Source organism: Rhinolophus sinicus, chromosome 5 (genome assembly GCF_057876585.1).
Source record: "Rhinolophus sinicus isolate RSI-liver-muscle chromosome 5, RSI-T2T, whole genome shotgun sequence".
Taxonomy (NCBI): Eukaryota; Metazoa; Chordata; class Mammalia; order Chiroptera; family Rhinolophidae; genus Rhinolophus; species Rhinolophus sinicus.
Window position 1 is genome coordinate 111,915,731 of NC_142505.1, and position 21,887 is coordinate 111,937,617.

Below are 21,887 nucleotides of genomic sequence, written 5' to 3' on the forward strand. Positions count from 1 at the left end.
AGCCATAAAAAGAAGGAAATCTTGCCATTTGTGACAACATGGATGGAGCTAGAGCGTATTATGCTCAGTGAAATAAGTCAGACAAAGAAAAACAAATACCATATGATCTAATTTATATGTGAAATCTAAAATATAAAATGTGTAAACAACAGAAACAGATTCATAGAACAAGCTGATGGTTGCCAGATTAGGGGGTGGGGAGAGGGGTTGGGGATGGCAATAAAAAAGGAAAACCAACAAACCAAAAGCAGCAAGCTGTGTCTGCTGAGAATGATCAGTACCCATGGTGACTGTCCCCTTCCCACATCAGCCTGTCCCCATTGTGCCTGCGAGTCTTCCCTTCTCCTTCCCATGGTCGGTGTTTGTGTCACCCAGCATCTCAAAGCGCCCGTATTCACATATCCCTGAATGTGGCCTCCTACCTCAGAATGGGACTCAAAGGAGAAAGTGGAAAGGGTTCTTATGTCTGACCTGACAGTTAAAATAGTGCAGTAGGAAAACTGACAACGCAATGGGACCATACAGCCAACACTGACATGAAGTGTTTACTACCCTTAGTGAGGAAAGAGCTTTAGTAGACAGACATCTGAACAGACAACAAAATGGACCAAAGTACTACGACAGGTGCGTCCCGAATGAGGAAATGCTAAGAACCACTTACCATGAGGAGAAAACATTCAGCCAAACAAGCATCAAATACATGTGAATTAAAACCAGTCTCTTCTGCCATCAGAGGGACAGAGATCAGAGGTGTCATAATATCCCCTGGGGGGGGGGGAAGGGACACAAAGGACATTCTGCCTGCACCAAAGACTTCAAGACACTGTCACCTGTGTGGAACTGGGACCCTTGGTCTGGCAGAGCCACGCAGGCAAACATCACCCTTCATCCAGAATCAGAGGAAAGCATCTCCAGTCCTTGTTCTGGCCTTCCAAGGAAACCGCGGGGGTGGGGGTTGCCTCATGCACTTCTTGAGCTGCCTCCCTCTTTCCTCAGTGCCCTCTTCTTCCAGCTGCTCGGGGGACTAAGTGGGTTCAGGATCTGGCTCAGTCTTCACTGTTTAGAGGTAACCTCTTCAACTCCTCCCCATTCTCCAGTACACCAGCACCTAGTTTGTCAAGACAAGGGGCCCTAGATCCCAACCCTTCTGGGCGGTGTGAGTGATGGGGGCCATGAGTCAGAGGCTAGGTCAGACTGCAGACGTTTGCGCAAAATCAACATGTCTGAATGTTTAACTGCATGTGTTCGCTCTCTATTCTTCCTTTCACCCTAATTTCAAGTCTGTGGCTTTTGCAATTCTGTTTCAAGGATTTTGGTGTATTGCAAATCAGAATTACCCTGAAGTTAATAGGTAAGCCAGACCCTTATAAGAGAAAAGGCTGGGGGGTGGGATGCAGGGAGAGTGCTTTTGAGAAGCTCTGGTGTAAAAATACATCCAGAACCGCCATTTCTTTACCACCTCCCCAGGGTAATTAATGTATATCTTGGGGGAGAGGCTTCAGGCTATGCCAATATCCTGTTTTTCCTCAGTGTTTTTTTTCCCAGTTGTCAGAAACAATTGTTCTGGTGATGTTTGCTGAATGACGATGTTCTAGGTCCCTCATTCCTGTACATTTATTAATAAGAATTTTCCGTAGGGAATCACCGTTCCTTGTCCACGCTTATGTTTTTATTTGAATATTTATTTACATCACTGTGGACCCAGGCATCTCACTTAGTGGGTGAGGTCATCCAATACTGTCATTTTTCGTTTCCTTCTCAAATCATTCTGCCTTTGGCCTCTGGGAGCCCTTTCAGACTCCCTGATATTTACTCCGTGAAACCCTTAAAGCCACCCTTCTTTCCAGACACCCTGTGGGCAAGGTGATGGGTGTGTGGGCTCAGTTTCCACAAGGACTTCTGGTCCCTGGAGAGGTGATTTCCTGCATAAACACTGCAATCGAGACAAACACTGCTCATCACAATAGCGGTACTAGTTACCGTTTATTATCAGGCCGTGTACCCAGCACTTTGTGCACATTTCCTTATTAAATCCTCAGGATAAACCCCAGGTCTCAGCTTCACTATGCTCATTTCACATGGGAAGAAACGGCGTCTATGAGCTGTAAGATTAGTTAGGTTCACTTGGCTTCAGGAGACAAGGTCCAGGCACCTTTACAGGGACCAGCAGCGGCTCCAGCGAGAGCAGCGCTTTGCATATGTGCTCCCTCTATGTGGCACTGAATTCCTGCACAGCTGGAGCAGCTGACAACTAGGGCCTTACTATGGATGCCTTGGCTCTCGTCAGCACCCCAAGCCCAGGGGACGCACGGGAGCTAAAAATAACCACACGCTTTCCGTTTTACACAGAAAAGAGGAAATGCGCAGTGTATTTCATAGCATTTACTATTTTGGAAAACCTGAATTTTTTCCATGTGAATTCTTAACATGCCTTTGGAGGTGTCCTTGGAGAAAAAGACACAATGAGGATTTCACCGAGGGTCCCTCCATGTCGCAATCCAGATCTTTAGGAAACACCTCCTGGAGATAAGACATGGGTATAGAGAGAAGGAAACCCTTTGCCCAACACACATAGCCAAGGGACGCACTCACAAGAAGCCGCCCAGAGGAAAACCAGCTCTGAAGGTGCCGGTAACTCGCAGCCCAGGCTGGAGGAAAGAGGGACTTGACCAGGGTGTCTGCGTGGCTATTCGCTGTGCAAGCAGAGGCATGTTGTCCCCCAGACTGTAGAGTGCCGGGCTCTGTGGGCCTGAGCCGTTAGCAAGAGACCGTAGTGAGACCCCCACTGCCGGGCAGTCTTCTGAGGACAAGGGGGGCTCTGTGCTGGGCTTGTGAGTGACGCTTCCGAGACACACAGTGGGCAGGGTCTCAGTGCTTTTCAGGGTGCCCCTTGAGAGACAGCCAGGGCTAGTGGTGCTCAGAGCTGTTCCCCGCCCTTCCCTCTCACTGAAATAGTGGATAGTTAAAAATATATAAAGAACAAACAAACAAAGAGCCGTGCCCACAGCACACAGGAAGCTGGGAGCTCAGTGAGCAATCACGGAGACCACAGTGGTATTTCCGGTGAGCAAAGGGCAGGCTTGTGGTGGGAGTGGGAGCCACGAGAGGCGGAGGCAGAGCTCGCTCTCTCCTCACTCTGGTAACCTCAGAGGGCTGGGCTGGAACGCTGTTGGGGTCGGGGTGCTCTCTTGAGGCCACCAGGCCAGCTATTCCTGTCAGGCCCTCTCCTGCTGGGTGCACCTGGGCCTGGCAACACGCCGGCACTTGCAGACATGACCACAGCTGTGTGGGATGTAGAGCCAGGGGCAGGAAGGACACGGGAAGTCAGAGGCAGAGGAAGGGTGACAACACAAATGTATGAAATGGGTGCATTTTCTATAGAAAGCCAGTAGCAATGTGAGAAATGTAATAGGAAAACTCAGACCTGGTCCCAGTAGTAAGAGGCGAGGAGCAAACTCATGTAGAAAGGCAGAGGCTGAGTGTGGGAAAAGCTCACGCTGTCACTGAGCTTAGAAAACAGTCTGCATGAGGAAGACACTGAACAACAAAGACTGACCCTCCCAGACTTTACAGGTGTGAGTCGAAGCTAGATCATATCTGGACCTTTCAAAACCTGCTAATGTGATTCAAAAGCTTATCTGGAAGAATAAGTGAACATGAAAAACCAGAAGCATTTTAAGAGTACAAACCAAGGGCAGAGATTCTTTATCAGACAGTGAACCGTGGCACGAAGCTACAATCACTGAAAAGCATGCACAGCTGCAGGAAGCATCATCCATATCAATGGAAAAGCTCAGGTCACTCCAGAAAAAAATCAGTATTTATGTAATAATTTTGTGTTCATGTAATAATTTACTAAATGCTAATAGTATTGTCAGTAATCAAGAAAGGTTTATTCAATCAGTGATATGGGATCAAGAATAAACTATAGACAATAAAATTAGATCTTCCCATATGCCCCTAGAATGTGATAAACTCCAGGTGGATTTAATTGCAAAATAAAACGACAAAAGAACAAGAAGACAAAACTAAACAGGACAACGTTCATTGGCTCTAAGGTAAAAATGACATTTTTAGAAAATATGTTAAGAAAGCACATATGATAGATTTGAATTGACATCGAAATTATAATGTAAGACAGCAGCAAAAATAGCAATAGAAAATAAAGTAGGAAGGCAGTTATCAAAAATTATATAGACATACTCCCCTTAAGCATATTTTCTTAGAAATAAAAATTATTATATCAATTGAAAAAGGGCAAAAGACATGAGAAGACAAACACAAAAAGATGCTGGTCAATAAACACAAAAACCTGTTTAGTGTCATTATTGATCAAAGAGAGCAAACAGGAAATTGTCACTGAGTTTTGAAAAGGATTCTGTGCAGTGCTGATACCGAGGCAATTTCACCTTCTTTGGTGAAACGTACACGTTTTCTTCAGGCTCCCTCTTCCTAGTGCGTTCCCTTTCTAAAAAACTCAGGCCTGACCTCAGAGGTGGCGGAGCAAGGCAGTGTCTGCATGGTGGTGGTGGTTGGAAGTGGGGCCTGAGCAGGACCAGGAGGGGCAGCGTGGGGTCAGAGGTCAGAGCTGCCGGGTGAGGCAGCTCTAGTGCTCAGTGGCTATGAACACAGCCGGTGCCAAAGGATTGGCCAAAGCACCCCTGTCGCTGAATGACACCAGGATTTTTGGAGCAGCAGCTCATTTCAGTGCTGGCTCAGGGGGTGGGGAGCGTGCAGGACAGTAAAACCTTGTGAGTCACAGAACTAGCCAAAGTAGGACAACCTGAGCACATGATAAGTAGAAGGACTGACAGACTAGATGGAATAGCAACCGTGCACTCACACTGACACGAAGGAATACAGGAGCTCAACGCTCGATCAGAAACAGTGCATTTAAATAGACTCACAGCCCTGAGTAACTGCATGGGAAATAGGGCGGAAGCCTGGCAGACACAAGCAAGCTCCATCGGGTGATGAAAAGGGACTTAACCCCTAATGGGACAAACTGCCAGTGATGGCTATGATGAGGACATGGAGCCTCTGCGACACTCCTGCCAGAGACGCATCCAGACGTGAGGGCATCAGACACACCCAGAGGAGGGACGCTCCGCGAACTAACTGAGCCCAAACTTGCCACTGTACCCAGGTCATGAGAGTCCAGACCAGACCAAGAGCAATGCCTGGATGCAGAGCAGGACACGCGGAGGCCAGGCAGGCTGGGCGCATGATTCTAAACTGGATCCTGTCGCTCTAACGGGCAATATCGGGAAGGAGCTGAACAGTGAGACAGCGGCGCAGGGGAACAGGGCCCGCCCCACGTGGCTGGCAGGCTCCTGATTGGATTTGGATGGTTGTACTGTCCTAATACAGGAGTGTCCTGGTTCATAGGAAACATTTCAGGGTTATGAGACTTCCATCCAGCAACTTATTTTCAAAGCAGTCAGAAAAAACCTTGCACTACAATTGTAAGTTCTCTAAGGTTTGAGATTGACACACACATTCACTCTCACGGCCTTTGAATTAAACACATATACTATGGATCGCGGCTTAAATCCAAGAGTTTTCTTAAAAACTTTGCCTAGAAGCTATAGGTGAACTATTTGTGGCCTTGGAGTAGAGATTTCTTAAATACAGTAAAAAAGCTCTAACTACAAGAGACTGATAAATTTGAGCACATTAAAAAAACCTGTGCATCAAAATCACCATAAAGAAAGTAAGAGAGAAGTTAAAAATGGGTAGCTATTCACCAAGGACACAACTGAGCATGAGCATCAGGAATATGTGAAAAATTCCTCTAAATCAATAAGGATGGGAAAGACCATACAGGAAACTGGAAGAAGATGTGGTGTTTCACACACGAAGAAACAGACACGAAGCCATGGGTGTGAGCTGCGTCAGGCAGTGGACAAGACCACAGGGAAATGCCACCTGATGCCCTTCCCTGCCAGCCTCACAGGCCCTCCCAGCAGGCTGCGCACCCAGCAGAGGGCTCTGCAAGTGTCCACCCAGCGCAGGCCGGTGAGGGCTGCTCAGGGCTGAGACCCTGGGACCCGCCTCCGCACACGCGGCTCCTCCTGTGTCCCTGACTGCCCTTCCCAGGAACCGGTCCAGCCAGAGACAGCAAGTGAGTGAGTCAGGGCTGTGGGTTTGAGTTGTGGGGGCCTGTGCTCCCCAACTGTGGGGGTGGGCAGGGGGCAGGAGGAAGTGGCTCTGAGTCAGAGGCCCCGTGGGTTCGTTTTCCAGGACAGTGACCTCGCCGTGGCCCTGACAGAGGGCCAGACAGAGAAGTGCGTGGGCTGTGGCTTCTGACTGTCCGGTGAGCCAGGAGACACAGACGGATAGGCAGACACTCACAGATATACACAGACTGACACACCCAGAGAGACGCACACACCCTTGGGCAGGGGCAGTGGCTGTCCCCAGAACCAGGGCCAGAGCAGTGCCTGCAGGCTCCCTGAGCAGCCCCAGACAGATAGCCAGACACTGCCCCCTGCCCTCCCTCCAGGTCCCCCTCCTGCAGAAAAGCCACAGTCAGGCTCCTGCTACAGACTCTGAGCAGTGGACAGGGAGGGGTCCGTGAGCCAACGCTCCAGGGGGACTCTGAGCTGCAGCCACATGGCATGGGAGAGGGGTAGCACAGCCTGAGGGACCGGCCTTGCTCAGAAAGCAGGGGACTGAGAGATCCTGCCTCAGGCAAGTCTTCAGGTGGACAGAGGGCCCCACAGGCTGACAGGGGTCGGGCTCTGGGAGGCCCTAGACGCTGAGTTGACCTTGCCAGCCTAGAGCGTCCCCACAGCAGAACACCTAATTGTGGGGGCTGGCAAAGAATGAGGCCCGTTCTGTCCACTCATGTGTTTCACTTCCTGTATATTTGGGGGAATAACTGGTTTTGTTTACATCTTTTATCCCCCAAGATATCAAGTGCTGGCCCATCCCCTGAGGTTTTTGTGGGCTGAGTCCAGTTACGCTGTCCCAGCCAAGGTGGAGAACCCAGAGCGGCCCAGGAACAGTGCTCCTCAGGTGCTCCTTGCTCCCTGGGGCTCTGGGGCTCCGTGGGACAGGGCTCCACTGGTTGCCTCCATGGCGTCCTGCCTTGTGTGCCTGAAAGAAGGGCGGCGGGGGTCTGGGCTCAGGGCTGGGCCATTCCCCCCGACCTGAGGGTTCAAAGGGCAGGTGGGGGCCCATTCTGAGCCAAGCCAGGTGCAGGGCCCTGGAGCTTCCCCAGTGTCCACAGGTGTGTATGCAAGGTCAGAGCTGGTGGCTCAGGTGCAGGAGAAGCAGCTGCTGAGCTGACCAGCCACGTGTCCAATCTGAGGCTGCTGGAGTCAGGAGCCCAGACCACCATCCCCTCATGGGATGAGCTGGGACAGTTGTTGGAGCTGCAAGCCTCAGGCCAAGGGCCCAGCCTCTGGACCAGGCACCACGGCCAGGTGGCTCCCAGAGAAGCTGTGGCTGGGCCATCTGAGCCCCTGGGCATGAGGAACACAGACCCACCCCTTTCAGCTCTGGGCAAGAGAGGAACCTGCTCAGGCCCACAGCCCACCGCAGCAGGGATGCTCAGGCTGAGAGAGACCAGCCCTTCTCATCAGGAACAAGGTGGGGACACCCAATTCCATGGACATGCAACAGAGCAAATAAGAAAGCAGAATGAGAAAGTAGCTTGTGGCTTGAAACAAAAGCAATGGCTTGTTGATTGACTTGTGTCAGACACGGTGTGAGCTCCAGGTAAAGGGGGCAGGACCCCATGCTTGAGATTCTGATCCAGCTCCCTCCACCCCCCAGCCAGGCTCGCCTCTCTGCCCTTCCCAACTTCCTAGCAGGCGGGCTGGGCTCCGTGGGAAATGAGTGAATCTCCAAGGGATCACTTCCTGGATTTTGATGTAAGAGGCCAGCAGCACAAAATCAGAGAGAAGGATCTGGGAGAAAACATGCTGAGCCAGAGCCAGGCTGGTCTGGAGGCCCTTGTGTGGCCTGTACCAGGGTTGGCCGGCTGGGCAGTCCTTCCTGCAGGTAAGGAGGGCTGCCAGGTGCCGAGGACGTGTGTTCACCCAGATAGTGCCCGATTCCCCAACGGGCTCAGCCCACAGGACACCATGACATACGCACACTGTCTCTCTCACTCTCTCCACTGGCAGCTCTGTGGGTGCAGGGGTCCATGCTGAGCATGGGCATCCCTCACTCATGGTCCCACGGGTCACACCGTGTGCTGTGAGCTCTGTCACCCCAATTTCTCTTTCCATCTGCATCTGGTGCTCTTGGCCCTGTGCCCCGAGCACAAGATGGGGGAGGAAGTGGCTGTGCGTGGCCTCAGGAGCCTGCTGTGGCAGCTCAGACAGGAGCCCCCTCCATGGGCCTGGAGCCTGAATCTCGGGAAGACAGTCCTTCCTGTGCCCTCACCCTGTTCCTCCAAGAGCTGGGAGGAAGAACGGTGACACCAAGAATAGAAAGTGGACATTTATCACTGTGTATTTGACTCTAAGCAGTGTCGTCTTGAATTGAGAGATTCTGCTGGGCTGGTGTTGGTGTTGTCCCAACAGGGTGGTGCCATCAGGAGACCCCACCTGGGTGTGCATGGCTCTCGGCCTCTGGGCTTGACCACGTGAAGGGATTCCGTGGCCTCCCAGGGATTTCAGGCTTGCTCAAGGCTCATTGTGCAGCTCTGTCTGAATGGGGTCACCTGCCTGCTGCCACGCTGTGAGGAGGGCCAAGGAATGACCACAGAACAGCAATGGGGGACCCCCGAAAAGCCCCCTGCCCAATGCCAGATACAAGTACCTGGCTCTGACAGCGGGGGGCCCTCCTTCCTTTCACCTTGGGAATGTGGTCTCTTTGCTGAGTAAAAGCTGAGGAATGCAGGAGCAGGTGGGGAGGGGCCTCCCTGCCCAGAAGGCTCTCCCTTGTCCCTGCTTGGCTAACACCTGCTATTGTCAGGTTTCCTCAAGGAGGATGACCCTGGCCCCTTGCGACAATATAAATTACACCCCATTATTCTTTTCCTGCCAGCACCTCATTAAAATTTCTCATTGTGCATTTTCCATGTTGCCAAGGAATCCCCGGGGACAGCACAGCCCTGCCTGTCACATGGTCAGTGACCGGCTGAGTGAGTGAAGAAGAGTACGCACACAGGGAGGCAGGAAGCAGTGGGGAAAACGCCTCCAAAATGAACACTAACAGTGACCTCTCCACCTTGTGACTTGGGGAGACAGAGAAGTCATGATGTCATGATGCCAGCATGAACTTGACCATCTGGACTCAGGGCACTGGAAACAGCCGTGAAAGGTCACTAACGCCATCTAGGGGCCCCCCCCACTGCAGTGCTGAGCAACAAGACCCCAGTGTGGACCCGGCAGTCAGAACCAGTTCCTGTCGGGAGAGTCACGGTGCCGAGGGGCCGGGCAGGGGAGGGGCAGCTGCACGTCCACTCTGATTTGCTCAATTACAGGCCTTTTACAGAAGCACAGAAATAACGAGCTCAATTTTAAAGACCTCATTTCCTGCACGAGGCTGGACAGCAGGGCACCTGCACGTCTCAGCTGGACCAGGCTCGGTGGCCCGTCCTGCATCCTCCTCCCCTCCCGTGAGCGTGAAGTCCTTGCTACCTGGTCTGGCTCCAGTTCAGCCGGGACGTCCTGTGGTGTCAGGTGGCTCCCCCCTGGGCGTTGCCCACAGCAGTCCCCTGGGACACTCTGAGGTAACAGGAGGTGACGGCTGCTGACCAGCAGGAGGCTCACTGTCCACTGCTCCTCTCTCAGCCTTGTCAATGGGGCCTATTTGCCCTGGGCAGTGCCCAGCCCCAGGTCTGGGTGACCAGGGACACACAATACTGGTGGCAAAACAAGGTCATGAGCTCCTGCTGGGAGCAGGCAGGTCATCTGGGCAGAGCTGGGCCTTTGTGGAGGCAGCCTGGGCAGTGTTAGGACAGACCAGGTGGCCTGGATGGCCAGCCCCGCCCTCCCCGCCAGGAGGCTCCGTGAGCCCTGAGCCAGGAGCACCCACCTGTGTGAGCAAGCACACGTGTCCCCAGGTGTGTGCAGGACTGTGAGTGGGTGGCATGGCATGTATGGCTGTGTGTGAGTGTGCCGCTCACGTGTGCCGTGGGAAACCATAGTGTCGGCGTCGGGCTTCTGATGCCAGGCTGACCACGCAGCCTCGTTTCCCAGTGGTCATCTACGCCGCAGGGACGGCGACCGCTGCCTTGGTTCTCCTAGGCCCCGGGGAGGAGCGGTGCCCACCGTATGCAAGGCCACATGGCCCCACCGAGGCCTTACCATCACGTCAGGACAGACATCACCCACCACGGAGCAGCCCCCCAAGGTCACGTCGAAGGTGGCGCCAGGGGCTGACACCGCGGGCCTGCACCTCCTGTCACTCCCCCAGCCTTCCTCCGGTCAGCTGTACAGCCCCCAGGGCCCACCCAGCGGCTGACTCTCCGGACGGCACAGCACCCCAGGGCTTGAGAGCCAGAGGCTGCTGCACCCACACACCAGCCTCACGTGCCGCCACCTCTGCACCTCCTGTCTTCACCCCCACGTCCCCGTTGGGCTCAGGTGCCCACTTCTCCTAGCCAGCATTTTCTCTTTTTCTCCTCCTGTCAAGCTTTGCTACATGTGCATGCAAAATTAAGTCCAAAACGATTCCAGTTACTCCCAACCCTGAGACAAGTTTTAAAATAGCGACTGGATTAACATCCCACTTCCCAGGACCCTGGCGGTTCTTAATGCATTTACCATTTGCAAATTTGCTAACACAAATCCCACAGGGAAAAGGAAACTGCTGATCTGCTGCCCCGTGCAAGTGTTTCTTCTGATGGGTTGGCTTCCCTTTACACGGCTCCAAATGAAGTCTGCACAGACTCCTGCTTGTTCCCGCCCCTTTTGTTAAAATTGGGCGAACCGCTGTGACTTTTAGTGATCAGGACCAAACTTAGAAATATAAATTACCACGGTGGGAAACAAGATGCTGTCTGACGTAAAGGATGGGGGACGGGGGCCACCTCGTCAGTGACGCATCAATTGGGACAAAGAGCCGTTCAGGGAGACCTGGGCACCACAGGATTCCAGCCACTTCCTGCCAGTCCACTCTTCCCAACAGGAAGTGCAGGCCACACCTCAGTGCCCCACTGAGCTCTTCAATGAAAGCTGGCATTTGTTTCTTCCACTGTGACTTGCCTCTCTTGCCTGGCTTCCCAAACCCCTTTGTCTCCTCTCCGTGGTCATCTCTGTCTGGTACTCACTGTTGACATTAGAGCCCCAGATGCAGTTTGAAACAAGATGGACAAGCACATGGCATGTAGCCTTCTCCTGCAGCCTGTTCAGGTGGAGCTGGCAGGAGACACAGGCACAGTGGGAGCTGACGGGACACATGCCCAGGGAGGGCCCATGAGAGTCCCAGGGGCAGCCTCGGGGCCTGTGTCTGTGCAAATGCTCAGCCAGGGGGCTGCCAGGAAGGCCTCCTGGGCAGCTGGTTGGAGGACGGAGCTGAGGAAGTGAGATAAAGGTGTGGTGGAGAGGGACGTGCGGGTGGGAGGGGGCATGGGGACGGGGCATAGCTGCGAGGTCCAGGACCCCAGAGACAGGTCGTTGTGTGAGCCGGTGGGGCCTCTCCATGCAGGCCTCAGACCAGCACGTCCAGCTCCTCCGTCCAGCTCGCCTGCTCTGGGCATCTGCCTGCTGCCATCTCCTTCAGTGACATGTAGTCCCAGCAGGACAGGAGCCCCAGGAAGACCACCTGAAACAGGTTCCTCGTACTCTTGGGAGAGGACCGCACCCGCTCACCCCGGGAGTGTGTCTACCTGCACACATCTGCTCCTTGCGTTTCCTTCCGTAAGGCTCTCTGGGAAACTCTGGCTTATATGTTCACCGCTCTTGTGATATAAAGGAGGAAGACTGTTTTGTTGTCCTTTATCAGAGAGAGAGAATGCTGTTTCAGGTGGTTACCAGCTTGGACAGAGACGGGCTGATTCCAGCCCGGCCACCCCACCAGTGGCCTGCAGAGCCTGGCTGGAGTAAGGCACCCCCCCACGCCACGCCACCCCCAACAACGTGTCCTGGTGGATTCGGAAGGCCCATCGCCAGGGTGCATGATGTGGGGAGGACCCATCGTCCCGGGCCGTGGACACCCAGTCTCGGGAGTGTTCAGGTAGCACCGTCGTGCCTCAGACTCTCATGATACCTGTCCTTTTCTGATTCTTTTCTGGTGCCACCTTAGATTACTTCTCTCTTGGTCTACATTTTAATCCCTTTGGGACAGAGACCCAGTGTCCCCACTTGGATATTAACCCCGATCCCTTCATCATGTTCAGTACTGGTGGGTCCCACTGTGTGAGTCCTGGAGGGCACGGAACGTCTGTTCATATTCATGCAGTGACCTGAGCCACATCCATGGTGGGCCCTGCGAGGCTGGGTCCCAGAGTCCACATCAAAGGTGGGTCAGGCCTGGTGAGTCTTGTCAGCTCCAGAATCCCGTGCTTTCTGTCTGCTCAAGGGGGTGATGGCACCGCCTCATGAGGCTGGGTGGGGGGCAGGGCAGGTTATCTTGTATTAATGGATAGAAAGTATATGGAGCAAAGAGTCATAGTGAGTACTCAAAAGATGGTACCAAATAAGTGTTATCGATTTGGGTTCTTGAACAAAGCCTCGACGTGGGCAGGTCCTTGCTCTGTGTTCTGTGCCAGCGTGCCCACCATGCATGCATCTGTGAGCCTCAGGGTGCTTCAGAGGTGAGCCAGCAGCCTGCACAGGAGGAGAAGGAAGCCCGGGACAAGCCGACTGCAGCCCTGCCTTCCTCCCCTGGAGGCTGTCAGCGGGCAGGCCCATGGGGGCAGGAGCAGCCTGGTGAGGGCGCCACTGGCAGCTCCAGCTGTGCACATCGCAGGCAGGACAACACACCTGTCCTCAGGCTGTGGGAAACATGACATCTTAGGAAGGTCGTCTCTACTGGGTGATCTCACTGGATTAGGGACCCTCTGCTCCCAACAGGCCACAGGTGACATGGCCCTCCTAGGATCTGTGATAGGCGTTTATGCACTTGCTTGCCTGTAGGGAGATGGGTGTGTATAGAAACTGTAAGGTGTGTGAGCGTAAGTGCAGGGTGTGCAAGCACACAAACATTCCTTGGGGCCTGCTGTCCCCACCGAGGTGGGGGGCAGTGTCCTGGGCTGCCGTTTTGACCGTTAGCTGCACCCCCAGGGCCTGGAACAAAACCCGGCAGCCTCTCAAACCATCCTTTCTGATGGATGTACGATGGTTATACTAACACTAAGCTTCCCAGCAGAAGCCTTTCTCCCCGCTGCTGCCTCTGAGTCTCCATTTCTGTCCGGTTTCTGGCCATATTTTGCTTAAAAAGCAGCCCTTAGGAGTTTGGAAAGCTTGAGGTGCCAGTGACTGCGTCAGATTGCTGCTGGTATGAGTAGTGACAAGAAGGATGGCAGGACGTTGGGAGGTGAGGGGCTGAGCTGTGGTCAGCTGTCCAGCTCCACCAGCTTGGCCTGGGCATGTGCAGTCTTCCCAGAATCGCTGCCTGACACACGGCCTCCCGAGTGGGGACAGGCAGGGTGAGAGGAGAGGGCTTCCTGCGCCCTCTTGTAAGTACAGGAAGGCAGCTGTTCCAGAAGTGTCTGTCCATCCACAGTGCCCCTTGACTTCTGGCTGGGCAGCGTGCTAGCCCTGGACCGTCACCCCACCCCTCTGGCCACACATGCAGGGCCAGCCCCCACGGTGTGAGGAGCACCACAGCCGAGCTCCTGGAGGGACAGTTCGCCCACAAATCAGACACTCTGCTTGTCCCTGTGGGGGTGGCTGAGGGCGAGGTGACGAGCTCCTTGTCACTGGCAGTGTTCCAGCCAAGAGGTGGGAGGTCCGTGCTACGGAGAACAACATGGTGGACAGTGACCCAAACCTGGGTTCAGACCCCAGCTCACCACTCAGTTGCAGAACCATGAGAAACCATTCGCTCTGTCCCACTCTCACTGTCCTCCTTTGTTTACGGGGGTCGCTGTTTAATCTCCCTGCAGGGAAGTCACAGGGTTATGAGAGGCCTTTACTCAGTGCCCAAGGCAGAACCAGCTCATGGTAAGCTCCCCACCTACCCTCCCTGGGAAGTCACGGCCCTTGTTCTCAATGCTGCATAATTGTCATTAGTTCTACGGCGCCACTGAGGGCAGACACTTCCCCCGAGATGCTGACACCATGCCACAGGCTTCGGCATGCCCCTCACTGTGTCCTTGACCGCCATCCCTCCCTTTGCCCCTCAGTCATGTGATCCAGCCACACTGCCCTCCCTGCTGCTCCTGAAGTTCCGCAGCCACTTCCTACCTCAGGGCCTTTGCATGTGCTGTCCCTTTGGCTGACTGCTCTTTCCCCAGATCTGCACACAGCTGGCTCCTCCCCATCAATCACGTGAGCCTTCCTCAAACAGCCTGAGCCCGACCACCCTAAGTAGACGGCGGAAGCCCCTCCTGTACCCCACCTCCCAATAGGCCCTCTCACCACCCTCACCTGCTTTACAATCTTTGCCACATTTATCATCTTAAGTTAATTTGCTTATCTCTGCCCCCCACTACAACACGTCTGCCCCCCACTATAACACATCTGCCCCCCACTATAACACGTCTGCCCCCCACTATAACGAGGCAGGAAGGCCACCACTGAGTCTCTGTTTCTGGAGCAGCGCTAAGAACACGGCAGGTGCTCAGTAAACAAGTGCTGGGCCGGCTGCGTGAATGAACCAATTGTTATTGTCTTCACATCACCTCTGTGTCTTCCTCAGGAACACCCCTGGCCAGCCTGTCCTTGCACATTTAGTGTCAGCTCTGTCCTCTGTGGTGTGGGTTCAGGTGACTGCAGGGTACCTTTCGGAGTCTCAGTGAGGGCCCTGTGGTGCTATCAGAAACGCGACACCCAGGCGAAAGCCTGCTTTCTCCTGTACAAGCGTCATCTTAAACTCAGAGATGCAGCTCCTGGAGGGCCTGCCCCCCAAACCTGGGCAGAACCCGCCGTCTGCTCTCTCCAGAAAAGTCTGGCTCTCCCGTGCTGAGGAACGTGCTGCCACCTCTCCCTCCCTGAGAAATCCAGGGGCAGTAGAATTGTACCAGCTGTCACTTGGAGTCCAACTGAGCCCAGTGATGAGCGATGAGTGGGCCTTTAAAGAGCGGTATTGCTGTGGGCACTCGTTTGCACGGTGAGCGCGCAGCCCAAGGGCCCATGTGCTGAGACAGCGCCCGCTGCCGGCTGCACCCTCGCAGTGCATTCAGAATTGCAACGCTTGAAATCGGGGTCTCCACACGTCCTTCCCTGGAGAAAAATAGCCTCTCCACAGCGCGTGGCCAAGCTGTGGCAATGTGCACAAGACATCACTGTGATGGGGGGGCACACAGGAGAACGTGCACTGCCCAGAGCCCCTTCCCTGAGCAGGTGTGTGCAGGTGCCCAGGAACACACCTCTCCTCACCTGGAGTGGGGCCTGGAGCAGTGTGGAATTCAGGGGACTCCCCCCCCAGACGGGAAGCTGCAACCCATGCAAAGAATGCTGACAACAGGCGCTGAATGTTGTAATCCCTGCTCCCAAACAATGCCTAACAGAGCAAGCAGCACTTGGACGCCTGTCAGGGAAGGCAGGGTCCTGGGAAGGGTGCTGATGCCATCCGAGCGCTTAGTGGCTGTCACCTACTTGTCTTGGGCAGTGGCTGTTACAACACGCCTGCCTCGGTCTTCTCACAGAACCGGAGAGGACAGCTCTGGCCACGGCCTCTGCTGAGCACGGCCGCCCTGTCCAGTGTGTGCTGTTGGGTCCCATGCTCATCAGCTCCAGACAGACTCGTGTTCGTTCTCGCCTCCTGAGGGCCGCGCGTGGGGCCGAGCACCCCCCTCCGTGTCCATCCTCACTGCAGCTCTAACAAGTCACCACACACTCAGGGGCGGAAAATAACACCAGTTATGCTCCTGCAGGGCCAGCCAGCCAGTCCCCAGCGAGTCTCCCCGGGCTCAGGTCCAGGTGCCAGCACGTCCCTGTGGAGGGTAGGAGAGCCTCTTCCCGCCTCTGAGGGCTGCTCATGCCCCCCCTTCAAAGCCACTGGGTGGCCTGCTCCCTGCCTCTGTTGCCACATCGTCACCTTCTCTTCTGTCCCAACCTCGCTGCACTCTTTCAAGGACCTGCCCAGATAACCAGGGAGTGTCCCCATGCCCAGGTACCTGGCGTCATCATATCTTCAAATGCCTCTTCATGTAAAGTTACAGTCACAGGTTCTTGGGGTTCAGGACACGGGCATCTTTGGGGGCCCGATTCAGCCCGTACACCCACATCCTGGTGAGAGCCCACCTGAGGAGTATTTTTTCCTCCATGGACACAGGCTGCAGCCTGAGCCCAATGTGACAGAGCCTGCAGCAGCCCCTCTCCCGATGTCCCCAAAAGAGACTGGCTCCCACTCTTGAGACAGACCTTCTCATGAGTGTATTTACACAGTGGCCAGTGTGGCTGCAGCCCAGCCCTGACCCCAAGGAGTCAGGAAGCAAGAGGCTTTCTATAGCTGTCGCCCAAGACCCTGCTTGTTGCCCCTTCCTGCCAGGGAGACTGCCACGTCTCTGCCCAACTTTGGGACAGGCTTGACACTCTGCGATCGGGGAGCTGGCACTTGGAAGTTCTGCCCTGCTACACATGACGAGCCACAAAGGAGCCATCCCGGGGCATTTAGCTAGTCACCTGAGGGACAGGCCGACTGCCCGACCAGGCAGCAGGGAGCTGGATGGGTGCCGTGTGTGACGGAAACGCAGAATGAGCCCTGCCCCTCGCATGGCTGCGGGCACTTTTCTTGTTGAAAAGTTAGGCACCTCGGCCAGCTCTCCTGAACAGCCAGACTTAACGAGGGTCTGGATTCTTCACGCACAGAGTTGTCATAGGAAGACTCTGGGAAGGTAGCTTTAAACTGCCCGTCAAGTCGCGGTCTCCAGGACTTGGCCGAGAGTCTGTGCGTTCCACCAGCTCCCCTGGGACTGGACTTTACACACTTTTCAGTGAAAGCTGTATGTGTTTAGGGTGCACACGAGGGTGGATGCACACACGTGAGAGGAGAAGACAGTCCCGCTAAGCGACACATCACCTCCTCACACGCTGACACCATTTTCTGTGATGAGAACACCTGACATTCACTCTGAGGCACTTCCCAGGACACAGCAGAGCCGTTCACTGCAGTCAGGACGCTGCATATCAGCTGCGAGGCTTCTGGGCCCACAAGACTGCGACGTTGTAGCCTTCATGCAACAAGGCCTCAGCCCGCCCCCAGCCACCATCTCTCTGCCTCTATGAATTCGAGTGTTTTAAGATGACACACGTAAGCGACGCCATGCAGCATCTGCCCTTCTCTGTCTGACTTACGCCACGGAGCCCAGCAGCACCGCTGGGTCCGTCCACCTTGCAGTGAATGGCAGGATTTCCTTCCTCTTTATGGCCGAACATTCCATGGGACACGAGGCTGCCCAGGCCCCATCCAAAGGTCACTTTGTCCTGTTTTAACACCCAAAGGCACCAGGTGTCAGACCTGCCAGGCGTCCCCCTGGCTGCATTTTAAAGGGGCTCCATCTGCTGCTTTTCACACGGGGAGCATCAGCACGCCTGGCTTGGAGCCCCGAGGAGCCCGGGGCCCAGACCTGCCCCTCAGGGGCTGCAGCACACACTGCGGGAGCTGGGCCGGCTCTGCACTTGTGACCTCAGAAACACGCGAGTGCACGTGGGTCACACAGGCACGAAAAGTCACCGGCATGCTTTAATGTGGGCCATCTAAGGCCAAGGCCCTCACTATCGGAACCCTGGGAAACTGCCTGTTTCAGACCCCAGCAGGGATGACCCCGGGCTCCCCTGCTCACTGCCCCCAGGAGACAGGGTCCAAGCAGGCCTCAGACTCTCCATCAGGGACCGTGGGGGTCGGCGGAGACAGAGGGGCAAGGAAGGCACCGCTTGCTGTGCTGCAGCTGTGTCACCTCACCGGGACAGACACACAGTGTCCGTCTGCCCTGTCCTGACCAGCTCGCAGGCCCTGCCCCTGCACAGCAGGCCCTCCCCTCACTGTGCCGGGGAGACAAGCAGGCACAGTGTCTCCAGCTGCCGGAGGAGACTGGGAAGCCAAGACTGCCCCCTTGTGGACAGCTGAGGGCTTACGTGTCCTGGCCGGGTCACTCTCACAGAACAGGTACCTTTCTGGAGGTGCTCAAAACACAACTCACTGCCACAAACTATGTTGCTGCTTTGCCAAGACCTAGTAGGCAGCTCTCACCAGCAGCTCTTATGGAGAGAAAACCCTACTTCACCACTTCACACACCTCCAGAGAAGGGAGGGAGGAACAATATTTTAAAAAGGAGAAAATGCCTGGTAAGCCCCTGTGGCCTTTCCCAGAGTGTACGTGACTCTCCACATGTCTGGCTTCTCCCAGCAGCATGGTCTGGGGGCAGGTACCTGGCCTGACCCCCAGTAGCATCTCAGGGCCTGGCCGGCCCTGGTTGGTTGCAGGCTCCCTGGGCCGGCCTGTGTCTGGGCTGGGAAGACCAGGAAACACGGAATGGCACCCGGCACTGATCCTCACGGAAGAGCCATGCTTCAGCTTCACTGGGCTTCTCCGTGCAGCCGTGTGCCAGGCCTGGCTCACCCTATCTGTCCCCACGCCTCACATGTCACACAGAGGCTTGTGGGCTGTGGCCCAAGGCTGAGCTCCAGAGTTGGGCCGTCCTGGAAAAGCCAAGGGTCCGGCTGATGCTCTCTGTGGTCTTGGGCAGGACTCAGTTTCCCCAAATTTATGTTAAGGGGTGATGCTTATTTTCAATTACCCTAAAAACAGATATGGACTCAAGGGTTTTTGTGCAGTAATCATTTGAGAGGTGACATCAGGAAGCAGGAAGGAGAGAGCAGGGAAGTGAGACAGGAAGCAAGTAAAGTGAGGTCACGAAGTGTCCCTGAGGCCACTATGAGGCAGAGGCATCCATCCCTGGGGAGTGGGGCTTCCCCCCCGCCCCCAGCAGAGATAATCCAGGGCTCTCCCAATTGTTTGTTCATCTAGCAGGCATTTACCCAGTGCCAAGCTGTGCACGGTCTCACCAAGGACAGACAAAGCAACTGAGAGATGTCCCGTTCTGAGTCCTAGCCAGGGCCTAATTCTGACTTCCAGAACTTTCCTCTGGGATTGAACACGTGGTGTCGGTGGATCTCGACATCCTTCAGGTGAGTGGACACGTAGCTGCAGAGCTGGGTGACCCCCAGCAGAGCCACACGGCTGCTGTGCACTGCTGAGCTCATTCGTTTGTCTCCTGGTTGTCTATGAGCACCTACTCTAAGCCAGACACTGTTCTAGGCCCTGGGGACACAGTGGCCCGAGGACAAACCCCTGCCCTCAGGAGCTTGCACTCCAGTCGAGACAGACAGTATACCCATAAGCAAATGAGCAAAGACCTGAAGAGACGAAAGAACACACACAGATGGCAGTAAGCACGTGAGAAGGTGCCCCACGTCACGTCACCAGGGAGATGCAAACTGAAATGACACCTCTACACGCCCGCCAGCCCAGCCACACCCCAGCATACTGACGTCACCAAGTGCTGGCAGGACGTGTGTCAGCAGGGACTCTCAGTCACTGCTGGTGGGGACACAAATGGCACAGCCACTTTGGGTGACAGTCTGGCGATTTCTCCAAAACTGAAACACTCTTATCATACGACCCAGCAGTCGGGCTCAATAATAATTTGCCCAAAGGAGCTGAAAACACATGTTCACACAAAACCTGCTCACGGATGTTTACAGCAGCTTTTTTCGTAACTGCCAAAACTTGGACACTACTGAGATGTTTTCAATGGGTGATGGATAAGCAAACTGGTCCAGCTAGACGATGGACTATTATAAGTGATAAAGAGAAATTCAGTGAAAAGACACAGAGGAAACTTAAATGCATATTACTAAGTGAAAGAAGCCCATCTGAGAAGGCTACATACTGTGTGAATCCAAGTACGTGACGTTCTGGAAAAGGCAAAACTGCGTGGACAGTACAAGATCTGGGGTTGCAGGGTGGGAGGGGGAGGGGTGAACGCAGGAGAACAGAGCATTTTTAGTGCCGTGAAAACTTTCCACCGAAGTATCGTATACTGACAGGAAAGTGCTCAGTGGATTTTCATTCTCATGTCAGTAAACATCACATAACCATGTTTGGGTGCTGACACGTGGCTTGCAAAGGTTACAGGGTGTTCCATTATTTCTGTGGTCAGTGCCATGCTGCTGGATACTCAGTCTGTAAAGCTATTCCAAATAACAGTAACATTCCTAAAAACACGCTCAGGAGTGTTCAGGAGGAAGACGCCATCTTAGTAGATATCAAATTCCTTCTCCTGATTTTGTTTCTCTTTTCTAAACAGAGGGTCGGTTGTTGGGCTGTTTTCATTCTGAAAGTATACACGTTCCAGACGTGGAAGAGAGCCCTCCTGCCTGCCTCTCAGGGAACGTGTAATTATGGAGGCGTCTGGCTCCAGCAAACAGGCATTCTCCTCCCTCTGACTCAGACACAAGATATTCCAGGCCCAGAGAGGACCTGCCCCTCATAGGCACCGACCTTGGGAGATTAAATGTCACCTTGTGCGTAGGGTTGCGGCATCCCTGAAGTCAAACATTTTGGCTAACATGAGTTAGGCACAGCCAGGCGCTCAGGTATGTGTCCATGACCAGGTGACACCCATGCAACTCAGCCAGACAGCCAGGAAGCCTAAGGAGCCAGACCACGTCCAGACCACCAGAGTGTGGGCACAGCTTTGCACACCGGTGCACCCACCAGGCACGGGTTCATTTCTACCTGTTCTCTTCTGCACTCTGTTCTGAAAAGTTCTGCCGCAGGATGGCTGGAACACAGAAAACGGACATGCAGCCTACAGCCCCGGTGGCACCAGGGACTTCCCGGGTCTCTTGTCCATGTGCTTGGCAGCCACGACTCAGCTGGTGCCCTTGTCACCCTCCCAGGAGCGAGGCTACAGGCAGACCTTGAAATCTACACACCAGCTCCTCACAGTTTGTGAGGGGGTGACACTGGCAACCAGGCCTTCTAACACGGTCCTATCTGACCTAACGGTGTCTCCTCACGGGCAACAGTTGTTCATAGCGGAAATAGGGCATGATGTTGGCTAATTCAGCCTCATTGGCGTTCATAAGATCAAATTAGACCTGATCATATTACATTAGATGACATCAAATCAAATTAGGCATCTTTGAAAATCTGAGCTGACATTGAAGGCTGCCCCCACAAATAAACTTTCAGAAAATGAGCCATAGCTATGGAGCAGCTACTCAAAGCCTGATGGCTTATAGCCGAGACCCTCTTATAAACTCTTTTCCCATGGCTCGTGTCACATCTCTTGCCACGTGGTGATCGACCCCGGGCTGGCCTCACATCCATGACCTGCGGGTGTTTTCAGCACACACAGATGGGCCCCTGGCATGGAGCTGGAATGAAGAGCTCGGCATCTGAACCCAGACGTGATCTCTAAGGGGATCCCGCCTGCAGAGCACAGAGCCTTAGGTGTGTGTCACAGGAGTGGGAGCTGTCCGCGGTACTGAAGCGACCCCAGGCGTCCCCCTACCCTACCTCCTCCTGCCACAAAGGTCTGGACAGTCCAATACAGGCACACCTCGTTTTGCTGAGCTGCACAGACATCATGTCTTTACAAACTGAAGGTTGGTGGCACTCCTGTGCCAGCTTTACAACAGGCTCAGGTGACAATTCACATTTTTTAGCAATAAAGTATTCTTTAATGAAGGTTGTGCGTTTTTTGACATACTGCTATCACACACTTAATAGACTACAGTATAGTATAAATATAACTTAATGCACTGGGAAACCAAAAAGTTCATGTGACTCGCTTTATTCAGTGTAT

The 21,887-nt window shown here is 54.3% G+C and overlaps 1 pseudogene; it reads left to right on the forward strand.

Moving 5' to 3' along the window:
* Positions 1-4,995: 4,995 nt before the first annotated feature.
* LOC141573118 (mitotic spindle assembly checkpoint protein MAD2A-like) overlaps positions 4,996-21,887 on the forward strand; it is a 34,512-nt pseudogene continuing 17,620 nt past the window's right edge.